General features: G+C 42.8%; 1 protein-coding gene and 1 long non-coding RNA gene across 3 annotated transcripts in view; one reads left to right on the forward strand and one right to left on the reverse strand.

Moving 5' to 3' along the window:
• The window catches only part of ABTB2 (ankyrin repeat and BTB domain containing 2), a 146,615-nt gene that overhangs the window by 122,302 nt on the left and 9,372 nt on the right, over positions 1–14,941 (reverse strand). The window lies entirely within an intron of this gene.
• Positions 364–4,724, forward strand: LOC148128157 (uncharacterized). Its single transcript, XR_015740937.1, has 2 exons — positions 364–589; positions 4,511–4,724. It is a non-coding gene; the product is annotated as an uncharacterized LOC148128157 (long non-coding RNA).

Here is a 14,941-nt window from a genome sequence, read left to right on the forward strand (position 1 = left end):
GTGCTCTTAGTTTTATCTAATTCTTGCTAATGTTTTTATGTTTTTTTACTGCATTGTGAGTTGTGCAGAGTCACTTTGGTTAGTGAGACATTTCATGATATCCATTTTATTTATTTATTTAAATTTATTTATTTATTTATGGAAATTTATATGGCTGCCTACTGGCTCACAGCGTCTGTAGGCGGCTTACAAGCAGTAGAAACACAGTACAGAAAATAAACAAATCAAAAAAACCTATCATCCTCCATCCCAGGTACGATTGAGATACGCCAGGTTGCTGTACAGCCTCAAAACTCTCTGTGCATTGTAAAAACAACAGAAACTCCATTCTGTGTGATTTGTATTTTTATTTCCTATAATTAGATTTTTGGGAACACCTATTATGCATTTGCAGCAACTCCCTTGTCCTTCTTCACTGGCTGGGAAGCTATTAGATTACACCAAGATAGTACGACCTTCTTTCTCCCAAGTCATACTGTATGGCATTGTGTGTTGTGAACAAAGAGAAAACTAGGCGCTGGATGTGCGTGGATCTAAATAAATGGCACTAAAAGCAGGAAAATGTAAATTCCTACAAATCCTGGAGAAGGTAAGATAATAAAGACTGGTTTCCTCATTCATTTTCCCAAACATCCAAATGTTCTTAATGACAATGACCTGAAATTATGTAGGAACAGAGGAATTGTGCCTCAGTAAAGGAAGATCAGTGCAAATACCACACCCAGTAAAAACTGTGTAACTACTGTTCAGTGAGAAAAATATTCAGATTTTGAAAACAGAAATGTAAATATGAAGAGACCAGGAAAAGTCAGTCTCCTTTGGCATTGCTTGATTAGTAGCTTTGGCAAGGCTCAACTTCTTTAACTGAAGCCCTTCTACTATTTCAGTGTGTTTGGGGTCTTTTTCCATCCAGCCTGATTTTCTGTCTGAGTCTGCTACCCGTAGCAACTGAGGAAAATTTCTTCTGCTTTGTAGATGGTGCCAGCCCAATTCCCTAAAATTGCCAGTTTAGCATCTTCTTCCACAACAAGCCCATTGCTGAGTCTTGGCTGCACCTCAAGTGTTAGCTTTCTGCTAAGAAAGTCAATCTATCTTAATTCAGAAGAGGTTGTTTGCCTTAAGGCGGCTTTGACCTTTTGAGCAATGAAGAAAGGTTGAAAGACAAAACTTTGAAAGGGAGGATGTAAGTTAGCACTCTGGGTAGTCCGGCATGTCACTTGCTAGAATTAATTTTCTGAAAAGGTATTTTGCTGGTATTGGAGTTATAAATCATGCATTGCAGTAATAACTTCAAGTAATCACCACTAACTAAAAACAACAGATATTTAAATTACTGTATATGCACATGCTTAGAAAGGAGGGGATTCATAAAGATCATGATCCAACCACAGGGAAGAGGAGTGAGGACAATTTTAAAAAGTTTTAACAGGATCCTTTTAATTTACTTAATATAACATAGCACTACATTTTACATAAAACTAATAATAGTGCACCAACGTTGGTAACTTCCAATATTTTCATTAAGGCTCAAATACTTTTTTGGGCACCACAGTTATCATCAAAATCAATTCTTTATACAAGCTTTAAGTAGCCAAAGGCAGCAAAGGTATCTTTGGTGAAACCAGAGAGAAAACCTGGCTGCTGAATTTCAGCCATGCAATCAGAAGATGTCCTGGATGGGCCACAAAGTGATGTCAGAGGTCACGTACAGCCATCCAGGGCATTTTCACTTGCTCACTCAAGTAAAATTAATTAAGGGTGCTCTTTGTTTTTGCCTTTTATCCCATTTTGTAATGTGGGGGCTGGCTAGGGATGCAGCAACCCTGCCTTTGCTTCTCATATAAAGCTGCAGCGAGAAGATGTCACAATGGCAATGACCTTGCTCCTTTGTCCCTCTCTCTGCATCCTTCAGGTGGAGGAGAGGTCAAGTATGGGGGGAGGTGGGCACAATCTGCGTGCCTAGTGCAAAGAAAGGGGGAGCAGGGAGGTGCCTCTGCCTGGGATTTCATCTCTTTTGCATCGCAGTGTTGTTCTCAAGATCCCCTGTACAGAGCAAACAGCTTTTGGTCCTCCTAGCAGCTCCGCACACACAAGGGTGCTCCATCAGGGGCCCAACTCCAATGGCAACACTAACCCAGATCCTTTGTTGTGGCCAAAAGTAGAAAGCCAAGAAATTACAGGTAATCCTCGACTTACGACCACAATTGAGCCCAACATTTCTGTTGCTAAGCGAGACCACTGTTGTGAGTTTTGCCCCATTTTACGATCTTTCTTGCTAGCGTTGTTAAGTGAATCACTGCAGTGGTTAAATCAGTAACATGGTTGTCAAGTCAATCTGGCTTACCCGTTGACTTTGTTTGTCAGAAAGTGCCAAAAGGGAAATCACATGACCCCGAGACACTGCAACCATTATAAATATAAGTCAGTTGTCAAGCATCTAAATTTTGATTATGTGACCGTGGGGGTTAAGTGCGAAAAATGGGCATTTTAAGTGTTGTAACTTTGAATGGTCAATAAATGAACTGTTATAAGGACTACCTATACTTTCTTTTTGCAATAAAGTTGCATATCCCAATTCTCTTCCCTTTTGACTTCATATTGTATCAATATATATTTAAAGGTTTCAGGGTTGCAACCCTCAGACTAATGAACAAAACCTCCCGTGGCCCCTGTTATAATTTGAGTTTAAGACCTCAGGGCTGAGCCCTGTCCGTCAGGATATTGCTTGCTCCTGGGTATCTATCCAATTAAACCATCTGCACATCTAATATATTTGAATTAGCCATGTGAATCAGATGTTGCTAAACTCACTGAACATTAACTCGCCAGTGAATTGGCTTACTCTTAATCCGATAGAATAGTGAAATAATGGTTTTGTATGCATGCTAATAGAATTATTGTTAACATATGTCTTACTAGGAAGCAAGGCTAATGGCATTTGTATAGATGCCAAAATAACATGACTTTCTAACCTTCTTTATAGAGTAACCACTTCTCTGTTTTATCCTAGGTTTTAAATCTGGAAAGGCAAATCTATGCAAGAAAAATTATGGGATAATGGTTTTTTTAAAGCACATAAATAGAGTACCTCACAATTTTGAGCAACACCAGCAGTCCAAACACCCTATCATTAGTGGATTACAGGATTACAGTGCAATGTGACATACCAAATTCACACAGTTCTGATTTTACTATAATCTAGCATTTCTTATGATGCAAGAGTAAACAGAGGCACACCCTACTAATCTTAAATATACATTACTTAGCACTGGGAATACTGCTGATGTTGCCAGCCCTTTTAAAATATTGTATGGGGGAGGATAGAAGAAACTGCCATCAAATCTTTCTTCCAGATTTGATTTTTCTTAAGAAGTTTATCTGAAGAAATTTGTCAATTCTGATATTTTTTTTAAAAAATCTTTCTTCTGATCTAATTCAGTAAATGGCTCTATTTCCTTAAGTATTTCTATCAGCCTGCCATATACTGTCATAGATATGGAATTTGACAGGAACTTGATTGAACACACAGGGAAATCAAATTCAAAATTTTAAGAGCTACACATTCACTTTTGCTTCCTTCAATGTTCTTTTCATCATACCTAAAATTTATTTTTTATATGGAAAATATCTTTCAAACAAAATTCTCATGGATCATTATTACTAAATAGACTGCTGTAATTCTACAATTTGGTCAAGCACTACTGGTACACAAATTTATACAAACTTATTTTTAATCAGGCAAGTTAAAAAGTAGCTGAATTAAAATGGGATTATCAGAAACCTCATATTATATCGGGTCTGATTGTTTTTATGTTTTTTAAAAAATAAAATAAAAATAAACATCGGACCTATAAACATAAGATGTTTATTTTGCATACAGAATATTAAGTTCAATGTTGGGAGCAGATATAGCATGCAAAATATGCATTGTATTTCTGCACAACAGCTGTTCTTGCTCATTCCACTTGCCTTTTTTGTACAGCATATTTGGTGCTTCTCTTTGCCACCTCCAGAAATCATGCTTTGGAGAATAAAAGCAAGACTGATTTAACATGTAATTGGTCTGGCTTGTAATACTGAGATTACATTGGGGGTGACCTCTGATTGGATCAGGATGCGGGAGATCTATCTCTCCATTCTTTACATATCTTTTGGTGACCTTCAATATCTTTTATCAAGGTATACTTTTGGACCAGTTTGGGAGTAGGGGCACGATATTGCAGTGGTTCTCCTCTTTCTCCTGAGGCTGGTTCCAGTTAGAGAAGTCAAGCCCTAGGCCTCTGTTTTGCCTCAGGGCTCAACTCTCATCCCATTCCTATTTGACCTTTGTTAGCATGAGATTATATACCTTTGCCCCATACTATTCAAATAATGTCATTTGGTCCCCCCGTCCTCGCCGCACTGCCGGGAGACTGTGACTATCTGAATGGGGAAGAACAGATTGTAGCTCAATCCTAGGAAAACTCACTGGACCCTCTGGATATAAAGATTTTCCATCTTTTAATTCTAGGTGATATAAGACTCCCTCCAGACATAGCTGATGTGCAATCTATGGGTCCTCATAGATTCCTGACTCTTGCTGGTCAACTAGTGGGATCCAAGAAGCCTGCATTCTGGTCTGATATACACAAAGGTTTGAACTTAAATCAAAGACATCTTTCCCCAGGATCATGATGCAAGGCATTCATTCCTTAAAGAATAAAATGTTCTAAATCTTTTGAAAAGCCCCTTGTATGTTAAACGTTGCTAGACCCTTATATATCTGAACTGTGTGGACAATTGCCAATATAATAGCCATCGTTCACTCTCTTACAGTGCTATGGAAAGCAGTTGATGATATATCCTTACATCTTATCCTCTGATTCTAACAGCATGGGATTTTGAAAGAAATTGCAGTGCTAAGTCAAATGCAGAGGGTTTTTTTTTTAAATAATGTGTGCCCACAAGTCAATTTTTGATTCCTAGTGACTGCTTGAAGTAATTAATACCTGCCGTTTTCTTGGCAAGGTTTTTCAGAAGTAGTTTGCCATTGTTTTTCTTCCTAGTGCTGAGAGAGAGTGACTGGCCCAAGGTTACCCAGCTGGATTTGTGTCCAAGGTGAGGCGAGTTCAGCCTCCCAGTTTCTACCCTGATGCCCTAATCACTACACCAGGCTCTCATAATTTTGATCAATTCTGAATTCTAGGCCACTTTATTTGATTTGACATATATTTTTCATTTGAGACCTCAAACCAGCCAAGATTTCTAATTTCCCCAATTCTACCACCCTGTAAATTAGGTTGTGATAAGAGGCAACATCTGCCCCCAAAACAATTGATGAACTTCCTGGGCTGAGGATGAACTATATCCTGGAAATTTAAGAAGTCCAGCACTACACCATCTTGGCTCTCAGTTCTTTCCAATATAAAGAGAATTTGCCAAAATGGGGGAACCATCTAAAATTGTGTTGAGATGCTCAGCAGGAGGGGAAAAGTGTACCACAATTTGTTCTGATGAGTTTCAGCTAAACAAATCTTATTCTAATGACTGACAACAACATAGGTGATTTTTTTTTTCCTCACGGAATGTAGAGGTTTCACTTATAACAACTCTTTGTCTTTTCTGATTCTGAATATTGTTACCTTGAGTCTCAAGGTCTGATCTTCAGAACATGAGGATATATTTAGCAAATTGTATCTTTTTTTAAGAAGTAACCCAAGTAGCTTATTTACTGTTTCTGAATTTAGTGCTGGTTGAAAAATCACTACATGCTACTGTATAAACCCAACTCTTCTATAGGAAATCCCAGTGAGTTACAGAACAGCTTAGGTGTTATTCCAGGTTTAAGTCATTCCATAATACTGACTGCCAAAAGTAATTAGTCATGTATATATTTCCTAAGAAGAAAATATTCCTACCTGTCTACTGGGAGAACAGAGCAGTCTTCTTAATCATTAGGCATAAAACTTAAAAACAGGATTTAGAGTTCAGATATAGGCATTTTTCTGGCATGTTAACTCTTTCAATATAGTTTTATTTTTCTTTCCTTTTTTTGCCAATGGACGATAACAAGAAACATCCTTGAGGAAATACACTTTTTCCTCTGTTTCTTCTTATACGTGTGACTGTATGGGCGAATTGGGTTTATTGTTTCTTTAGTTTCCACTCCATAATGGTAGAGACCCATGGTATTTTCATACAATCCTGATTTCAGAAAATTGTATGAACACAATATTAAAAAGTGGTGTTAGTCAACCACAAACGCACGATTAAGTAAAATGATTTTAGGCTGCAGAAGCTGGGGAACAACGCTTAAGAATGAAGTACTGGGGTTTTTACTATGCTTGTCCAAATAGTAGAATTCAATTATAATATTGCTGGCACTGAAGTAACATTCATTGATCAGTTGCTTTATAAATGGAACAGGATACACCCAAAATGTTCCTTTAGCCTTCATTTCAAACAGCAAAAAATCTTGGGCTAATCCTCCATTTCAAGATAATACAAGGCTATATTTGTTAACATTAAAAAATAGTAACTGCAAAGATCACCAATCCAGACTATATTTATGGCACAGGTGAAGGAAGAAGGGGAGGGTGTATAACCCCTTTTCCTTAATCTTTTCTTTTTTTATGAAAACCATCCCTAAAAGTGGCTGTGACTAGGGAAGGGAAAATGCTAGGAGGCCATATATAGTATTAGTCTGCCCGCCTGGTCTAATAGATTTAGAAGGTATATATTTGAAAGGGAAAACAAAGTGTGTGGCAAAGGTCTAAGTCTATTCCTCAGGCTGGATTCAGATCTGTCCTATCAGCATTTTAAAAAAAAGAAAATAAATTATGGAAATAGTGTAACATGTTTCTTAGTGCTGTATACTTCAAATCCCATGTCTGTTTTACTTGAAAAGGGTTTAAAACAAAAACAAAAACTCTTAGCTTCTGTGTCTGAAACTTCCCACAGGCAGAGATTATCAGTCTGCCCTCAACTTGCTTGTTCCTCCATCCTCCATTCTTTTAAGAAAACACCACTTGAATGAAAATGTCCCACTTTAAATTATCCACTCTGAGATACAATTTAAGGATGTGAAGGTCCACAGGGAAAAATACAAATTGACAAATTTGAGGGAGGAGGGAAGAATCCCTTTCTGTTCTCCACTCCCAGGCCCTACATCCAAAGTGCAGAAGCATTCTATACCCTCCTAGAAAACTAATTTTTCCCCTTGTATAATCGGGCAAATCTAATTTACAAATAAGTCCTATCATGCCATACTGTATGGAGAAAGCAGTAGAAAGAGAATGTGAGCCTGGATCTTGGTCTCACTATGAATAGCATTCAAAGTCAAGCTATTGTGTCCCTAGTCCAAATAACAAATGGTAAAAAAAATCCAATTTGAAGATTAATTTCATGTCTATCAATTTTCTTATTTCACTTTTTGTACCAGAAATTAAATTAAAAGTCTACTGATCTGTGTTATCTTCCCTTCCTTGGAACATTAGCTATATATTGGTTAGTTTACCATTTAGTTAAACTTAATTTAATAATATTTACCAAAATTCTATTTGAATGCTATATTATGTACAACAAGAACAAGGATAATATGATTGTCTCTTCACTTCTGATCCACATTTAATATTAATACACACACAGACAGTCGCACTGACACAGATACATACACACTAATTCGTTGCTCAAAAGATTAACAGTGGAAAACAATTCACGGAAGACAGTTTGAAGGAATCGTTGCTTTATTTTGAATTCCTTTTCAGTTAAATTGGAATTAGAAAGATATACTGTACTTGAAAATGGTTTTAATTGCTGATAGCATAGGGAATTAAGGACTGATTGATCCACATATATGGGTTATCTGCCATTCTTCAAGACTGGAGAATGTCCTTTGGAATACTATATATCAGTGATGGCTAACCTTTTCCATGTTGCATGCTGAAAGCGCAATATGTGCACGACTACCCTCACCCCTGCTCATGCACACATAACCCTCTGCGTGTGTACCACGTGCCTCTGTGGATGCGCATGCGACTCCCCATGTCGTGCACCTATGTGCATGCTCCCCCTGCGCCCCCTTCCCCCTGTGCATGCGTGCATGTCTCCTACGCATGCGTCTCCCACCACGCATGTGCGGCAGATACCTGGCAATCAGCTGGCTGGTGGGGGACATGCACATGCGCAGTGGGGCTCTTCCGGGCAACCTCTTGCGTGCTGGCAGAAATGACTCTGCGTGCCACTTCCAACTCTGCGTGCCATAGGTTATAGGCTATATATGAAAATCTATGTATTGGCAAAAACATTGTCAATGGTAGGCTGCTACATAGTTATTGGGAATGTAAACAATTGTTGCAAGTAAATGAATAACAACTGCATATTTTCTAGCATTTTGCGAGCATTTTTTGTGTAAAAAAAAGACTACAAGGATTGACTATTGGTGAAAAATCCTCATTGCATCAGAGAAAGTTATTAAGTATGGGAAATAAGAGGCTGAACCAGGGCTTAGTGCAACAAGGTTTATTTACAAGGACTGAACGTGCTTGCTCAGCCTGGGACTGGCTCGCAGCGAACAGCGAAAGGGCTGGACCCAGCAGCCTGCTTTTATAGCAGGTTGCTGGGGAAACCCAGCCAATGAGAAGGGGCAGCCGCCCCTGCAGCGAGGACGGACCTGGGTGGGAACTTCTTCAAGGTCCAGGGACATAACACCCCTTCCCCCCAGATGCGAACACGCATAGTCCTTGAGGTATACGGGAGGTTTGTGCTGACGTCCAGAGCGGCGCAACTCTGGTGTGCTGTTTGGTGGATCAGAGTCCGTCGGTGACTGTTGGCTCGATGATGAGTCCTGAGTACCACCCTCGGTCGGAGCAGGTCCGGGGCTAGAAGGGCTGGACGCTGGGAGTGTCCTCACGCCGTCTGGCTCGGATGGGTTGGGCCGCTAGGTCGCCGCAGTCAGCATTTGGATTCTCTGGTCCGGCTGAAGGTGTTAGCAGGTCATCGGGGTAGATGTTGCTGTGTGGTAGTTGCAGCGGACTCTCACCAGTCTGTGCCCACGTCGCGGCTGACGAGGGTGCCCTGGCGTCTCCGAAGCTGGTCCAGATGTCGTCTCCAGACCCGGCCATCTTCCAGCTTAACCCGGTATGATCTGGGTCCTGTGATGGCTACGATTTCTCCCGGGATCCACAATGGGTCGCCAGCGAAGTTTCTCGCGAACACGGGTTCCTGCAAGACAAAATGCCTACTCCCGATGTGGAAGCGAGAGGAGAGTCAGGGCAGTAATGTGGGTGAAGCCTGTCCAATACAGTTCGCAGGCGTCTGCCCATCAGAAGCTCGGCCGGGACTTGTTGGTTACCGTGCAAGGGGTTGAATGCTGGCTTAACAGGAAACAGGATAGTCTGTGGTGCCAGTCATCCTTGTTGAACCTGGCCAGGGCTTCTTTAGTGGTCCTAACGGCTCTCTCTGCCAGCCCGTTACTGGCAGGATGAAAGGGGCCGTGAAGATGTGACGAATGCCCAGGTTGGCCGTAAGAAACGACTGGAATTGGTTGGCGGTGGGGACCATTGTCGGAAACAATGGAGTCTGGTAGACCGTGCGTAACGAACAGGCGAGTCAATGCCTTGATGACTGCTTGTGAAGTGGTCGTGGATAGTTGTGCCGCATCAATCCACTTTGAGTAAGAGTCTACGACCACGAGGAACATTTTGCCATGCAATGGGCCTGCGAGATCGATGTGAATCCTGGACCAGGGTGCGTTGGCACTTTCCCACTTGGTGGGGGTGGCAATTGGAGGATGGACGGAAACCTGGCAGGGATGGCAGGAGCTTACCCATTTGTTGATGTCCTCGTCAAGGCCGGGCCACCAAATGTAGCTTCGCGCCAACGCCTTCATTCTGGCGATGCCGGGTGGCCCTGCGTCGCAACGCTCCAGCACTCGGGTGCGCAGAGATGTCGGGATGACCACTCGAGTGCCCCACAGCAGGCAGCCCTGTAAGCTCGATAGTTCCTGTAAGCGGGTCTTAAATGGAGTGAATTTAGCTTCAATGTCACTGCCCGGCCACCCCTCCTCACCCAGTCCAGTACCTGGGCGATCGTTTTGTCCGCTTTGGATTTATTGGCAATATCAAGGGCAGTGATTGGGAGGTCCAGTTGGGTGACTTCAAAAATGGCGTTGACCGGGGCAGGGTCTTCAGCTGGGGCAGGCAGGGGCAGCGGCTGAGGGCGTCTGCGTGGGACAATGTTTTACCTGGGCGGTGCACAGTCTATACGAGTATGCTGCTAGGAAAAGGGTCCATCTGGTCATTCTGGGGGACAGAATTTGAGGGGTCTGCTTGTCACCTGCTAGTAACCCTAAGAGCGGTTTGTGGTCCGTGACTAGCTCGAAAAAGTGGCCAAAGAGAAATTCGTGAAATTTCTTCACCGCTGCAACAGCTGCCAAGGCTTCTTTATCGATCTGACTGTAATTGCGCTCTGTTGCAGAGAGCGTCCTGGAAAAAAGCGATAGGGGCCTCGGAGCCGTTGGGGAGCCTGTGGCTTAAGACTGCCCCAATTCCGAAGGAGATCGTCTGCTGCCAGTACTAATGGAAGGTTGGGGTCAAACTGGATAAGCACTGCCTCTGATGTGAGTAGCGACTTGACTGCGCGGAAGCGGAGTCTTCTTTGTGTCCCCAATGCCAAACCGTTTTTTATCCAGAAGTCTGTGGAGGGTTCTGCCACAGAGGCTTTATGGGGCAGGAACGACGCGTAAAGTTCAAGAGCCCCAAAAGGCCTGCAGTTCCGCTTTGGAGGTTGGAGTGGGTGCCTCGTGTATTGCCTTAACCTTGGACTCCAGGGGTGAATGCCTGAGGCGTCAATTTTATAACCCAGAAAGTCCACCTGTCTAGTGGCAATGGCACATTTTTCTTTTTTTAACTTGAGGCCATGCTGCCTGAACCTCTCTAGGACTGCTCGAACTCTCTGGAAGAGTTGGGGTCTGTTCTGGCCGAGACTAAGATGTCATCAAGTAGGGTACTACTCCAGGAAGGCCCTGTAAAATCCGCTCCATGAGGGATTGAAAAATGCCTGGGGCAACACTTACGCCAAACTGGAGACGCTTGCACCGGAAGGCACCCTGTGGGTGACAATGGTCTGAAGTTCTGCCGTTTGGTCATCAACAGGGAACTGTTGATATGCTTGAGACATGTCCAATTTGGCAAAGATGGTGCCAGGTTCAAAAGTATGTAATAAATGCTGAATGACAGGTACTGGATAAGCGCTAACTTGCAAGAATTTATTGATTGTGGTCTTGTAGTCTGAGCAAATTCTCAGGCTACCATCTTTTTGAGGGGTGACGATGGGCGTCTCCCATTTGGCGAAGTCTGTAGGCTCCAGGATCCCTTGTTTTAGTAATTTATCTAATTCAAGGTCTAATTTAGGCCGAATGGCGAATGGAACTCTGCAGGGTTTTAACCGAATTGGGACTGCCTGGGGATCGACTGAAAATGAGATAGGGGTGCCGTTATAACACCCTAACTCATCACTGAATACGTCTGAGTAATCAGCAAACAGGGAGTCCGTGTCAGAGGTTGAGGTAGCATGGACTCCTGTTAGCCCTAAACCGAGGTGGGGAAACCAATCAAGTCCCAAAAGTGTAGGGAGGTTGCCGCTCACTACCACTAGAGGTAGGTGGCCCTTAAAGGTTTTAAAATTAACAAAAAACTTGCCTCTGCCGATTACAGGAATGGTCTTCCCCTGGTAGTCCTTTAGGCTAAGCTGGCACTTCTGGAGTCGGTTTCTTGATAGGCTGGGTTGAAGCTCCTTGAGGGTGTTCCAGGAAATAATGGAGAGCGCTGACCCCGTGTCAACCTCCATGTTGCAAGGTTTACCTTCTAATAAGACGGAAAGAGAGATTTTACTAATAGAATAGCAAGTGTGATTAGCGCAGAGGTGTGTGCGACAGTTTAATACTTGCCTTTGGGGCCCGGCATGTGCGAATGAAGATGCCCTTTGTGCTACGTTGCAGTGAGGCTTGGCATACTCTTGCAATGTGCCCCTTCTTATGGCAGTTGTTGCAAGTGGCTCCTTTGAATTTGCATGTGGTCCTCAGGTGAGGTCCACCACAGGAAAGGCACAGGGTGATGTGCTTGGATGGCCCGGTGTTATCTTGTCTGGTTCCTGCCTGCGGGCGCCTGGCGTTGTGAGGCGGTGAATGTCGGCCTCGTCACTTGGGTCTTCCTCGTTGACCACCTCTTCTGAGTGGACGGGAACTGCTGTTTGCTTGGTGACAGGACCTTGGATCTCGGTGGCTGAATGAGATGCCATCTCCTCTGCCAGGGCTACCTCGATGGCTTGAGCGAGGTTAAGGTCTTTTTGGCGAGCAGCCGTCTTTGTAGGTGCAGGTCCTTGACCCGCAGACCAGCTGGTCTAGGAGCATGTCATCAAGATAGCTGCCAAACCCACAATGGAGTGCTGCAGTCCTGAGAGCAGCCATGTACTGATTGATGCTCTCTTTGTCCCCTGCTTCCTCATTCTGAAGGTGAAGCGTCTGGCAATCTGTGAAGGTCTAGGAGAATAGTGGTTAGTAAGGATTTCTAACAGTTCTGTCCAGGGGACATTCTTTAACTCACGTGGAGCCACAAGAGCTGTGGCTGTATCAAAACGATGGCTCCACAGTAGGTCAGGAAATGTGCTTTCTTCGGTGTTCCCCTGCCTCAGCCAATCCGATGGCGTCGATGTAATAATTAAATCGATTCTTGTATGATTCCCACTTCTCCTCATCTGGCTTGAACGCTGGGAAGGCTGGATTGGAGTTCATGTTGTGGGTCTACTGGTTAACCTGTTGGATAAAATGCTTTCTCTCTGGGTAGCAGTAGAGGTTTAGTGCCTGTGCTAGGCAAGTGCTCTCTCTCTCTGGGGTAGCAGTAGAGGTTTAGTGCCTGTGCTAGGCAAGTGACTTCAGCTCTGGGGAAGTTTCGCAATTCCCTTCTCTCTCTGGGGATCAGAAGGTGTTTAGACTGCAACGGTCATTGGCAGCGTCTTTTGAAATTCGCCTGTGTGGGCGTTAGCGATTTCCTAATACAACGCTGTGTTGCATTTGAATGTGCTTCAGCTGACAGCTGTTTGAATTTCGCGCCAAAAGCGGCACGAGCGGCTGCGGCTCGCAGCGCTACACTTCCTCTGTAGCTTATGCTAACAAGCGGCTACAGGCGCTTCTCACTTTCACTAGCTTGTTTGCTGATCGCTTTCTCTCTGGTTGCGATCAGCGTTTGCCTTATTTTGGCTGATCGCTCTCTCTCTGGGCTGCGGATCAGCGTTTTAGTGATTCAGCGTTCGTTCTCATTTCGGGCTGATCGCTCTCTCTGCTTGCGGTCAGCGTTTGCCCTTATTTTGGCTGATCGCTCTCTCTCTGGGCTGCGGATCAGCGTTTTAGTGATTCAGCGTTGCAGCTTGCCTCTGGTAGCCGATCCCACCTTGTCGCCAGTATTAAGTATGGGAAATAAGAGGCTGAACCAGGGCTTAGTGCAACAAGGTTTATTTACAAGGACTGAACGTGCTTGCTCAGCCTGGGACTGGCTCGCAGCGAACAGCGAAAGGGCTGGACCCAGCAGCCTGCTTTTATAGCAGGTTGCTGGGGAAACCCAGCCAATGAGAAGGGGCAGCCGCCCCTGCAGCGAGGACGGACCTGGGTGGGAACTTCTTCAAGGTCCAGGGACATAACAAAAGTAACCCTGGTTTGATGTCAGTGATTAGAACCCATGCTCAATTCCAAGTGATGCACTGGACATCTTGCTAGACTCTAAGTTGTCTTGTAAAAACAGTTAATTGTTTTACATCAGCTAGAGACAAGGATTTAAACAATTTACAGAAATAAGGATATGATTTATTTTTCTCACATTAGGTTGTTTCAAATCTGAAGACAGTCTATTAAATGTGAAAACTGACTTTTTTTTTAAAAAAAAACCATTATGTTCTCATTATCTTCTTTTGGTATTTTTCCGACATGCATCAACAAAAGAGCACCTGAAATTGTCATCCAGTGACAGACTTGGCCATGTAAAGTTATCCTGACACATTCGTTGCCATTGAAATATTAGCTTGTGTGGGAATCTATTCAGTTATGTTTATGGCGGTTGCCTATGGCATTTATGGTAATTATCAGGGAAAGTCCTCAATTTCATTGGGGAAGAATCCTTCAGGCATATTAGCTTGAATCATATAGGCAGACTCTCCTACAAACAAAAGAACTAAAAGTATGATTCATTTTATTGCCAGTAATTATGCACAACTGAGTCTTCTGATTCAACTTTTTGAGTTGTTTTATAATACTGTAATGTTGGTATTCAGGCAAATAGAACTGTAGATTATCAATGTTTTTTCAGCCTGCTGGTTTCCAGCTATTTTCTTATGCAGACGTAATTCCACAGAACACAGCAATGAAGTTAATAGCTTATTAAAATTAATGAGCTACTCTCCAATCACTTTGCCTACTACAGTTCAACTGTTTGGAGTGCTACTGTCTTTGGAATACAGAACACCCATTACAAGGTAATTCTGCTGTTCAGGACGTGCATCTCACCAAAGAATTAGAACATAGATTTGAATGATAATGAAACACACAGCTTTCCGGGGGTTTTCACTGAAGTCATAAACTATACATTAAGAATATAACAAAGCTGTAATATGCTCTTTACTAATGAAGGAGAGAAGGAAAATAAATACAAGTGGGCACATAATCAAATAAACCCTTAAATCTTTCCTGAAGTATGATGCTTGGTGAATATATGCCACATTCATAGCTCAGATGCATTTATTAAATCAGTACAATGAATAGACGAACATTACAAACTCCAGTTACCTTGTTCCAATCTACAATTCAGAATATTTTCAAGAGTACTGACAGCTTATGGTTAAAACAAAAGCTTTCCAGTTTTCATTTTTTTATATAGGTGTTACTTCTTAAAAATGTCACCATCAATAAAATAAAAAG

The sequence above is a fragment of the Pseudonaja textilis genome, chromosome 1 (assembly GCF_049901715.1).
Source record: "Pseudonaja textilis isolate UNSWEBS1 chromosome 1, rPseTex1.2, whole genome shotgun sequence".
Lineage (NCBI taxonomy): Eukaryota > Metazoa > Chordata > Lepidosauria > Squamata > Elapidae > Pseudonaja > Pseudonaja textilis.